This window comes from Phalacrocorax carbo, chromosome 2, assembly GCF_963921805.1.
Source record: "Phalacrocorax carbo chromosome 2, bPhaCar2.1, whole genome shotgun sequence".
Lineage (NCBI taxonomy): Eukaryota > Metazoa > Chordata > Aves > Suliformes > Phalacrocoracidae > Phalacrocorax > Phalacrocorax carbo.
The window spans coordinates 167,768,908-167,770,308 of NC_087514.1; positions in this window are offsets into that span (position 1 = coordinate 167,768,908).

A 1,401-nucleotide genomic window follows, 5' to 3' on the forward strand; every position below is an offset into this window, starting at 1 on the left:
GCTGCCCACGATGGCTCACCCAGGTCGGAGATTGCCAGTGCTCGTCCACTGCTGGAGCGGAGCAGGAGTTCCCGCGCTGGGGATGCTGGGGAGAAACGTAAAATATCTGCTGGGACCTGGGGGTTTCCTTTTTCTCGGCCATGGATTCAGCTGGTGTCAGCTCAGGCAGGGTTTGCTTGTTTGATCCTGAGATTTTTCAGAAGTCTTCTACCACGTGGGTTATATTTCCCTGGGGATGCCAAGCCCCTCCAGGGGAAGCTTTGCCCACCCAGGACAATATTTGCTAAAGACTTTGTGGTGGTGGGGAATTAAAAGCATGGTCTGACGCAGGGGCTTCGCCCCCTCAGGAGGGGTGAGGGGTGCTGGGAGCATCCCCTTGGATCCAGTGGTCGGGAGACGGAGGAATCGCTGCCCGCTGCGTGGGCCGAGCTGCGCCCCAGCCCGGGAGGAGGACACGCTTCCCGCCTGCCAGCCCTCTTGTGGGGCTGGGAGCGGGTGCAGGACACCCAGGCTGCAACGCCACATCCCCAGTGTCTCCAAGATTGGGTGAATTTTGCCCATTTTGGGGACGACAGCTTGAGAGCTGCCCACTCGCTGGCACCCAGCTGGGGCTCTCCCTCGAGGTGGTCGCTGCACCCACGCAGCCCGTCCGCGCCACCACTGCCTCCCCGATGTCCCTCCTCGGGCACCCGAGAGCTCCCACAAGGACGTAACTCCGCAAGACTGGCTGCAGCAGGGCACGGCCAAGATCCAGCTGGGCTCAGACCTGTCCCAGGAGCAGCTCAGGCGCCGCCTGGGAAGGGCCTAAGACCAGTGCAAGGGTGCAGTACTAACGCTGAAGCCTCTCCTACAGCTCAGGGACATCCTGAGCCAGAAGTGGCATCTCTGTGTTTAAGAGTTTCTACCAATTCTTCTGGGACTTTATGCAGCTGCTTCGCACCCAGCGCGAAGCCCCCGCACCCGCAGCCTCTCGCTGCACGGAGGCCACCCGCGTAACCGCTGCGTAACCGCCGCCTTCCCTTCCCTTTGAACCCGCCGCTTACCGGTTTCACCTGATGCCTTCCAGGTGCAAAACCGTTTCCAGTTCTGCCTCCAAACTGGGGCAACGGGGAAGTGCCTGGGGTCTGCACGGGCACAGCCCGGATCCACTTGGGATTATCAATTAGGCACAAGGAGCCAGATAAGGCCAAGCCCCCACAAAAGCAGATGGAGCTTTCTGGGAAAAGGGTTCTTTTTTTGATCGCTTTTACTAAAAAGCCACATTTCCCAGAAAGCGCTCGCACAAGACCTCAGCTTCTGCAGTTTTGCGTTTATCGGCAGCACCCGCAGCCCAGTCGAACCCGCAAGGTGAGAGCCTTCATCTGAAGGGGTAAGCGGAGAGAGAGGCAAGTACACAGAGAC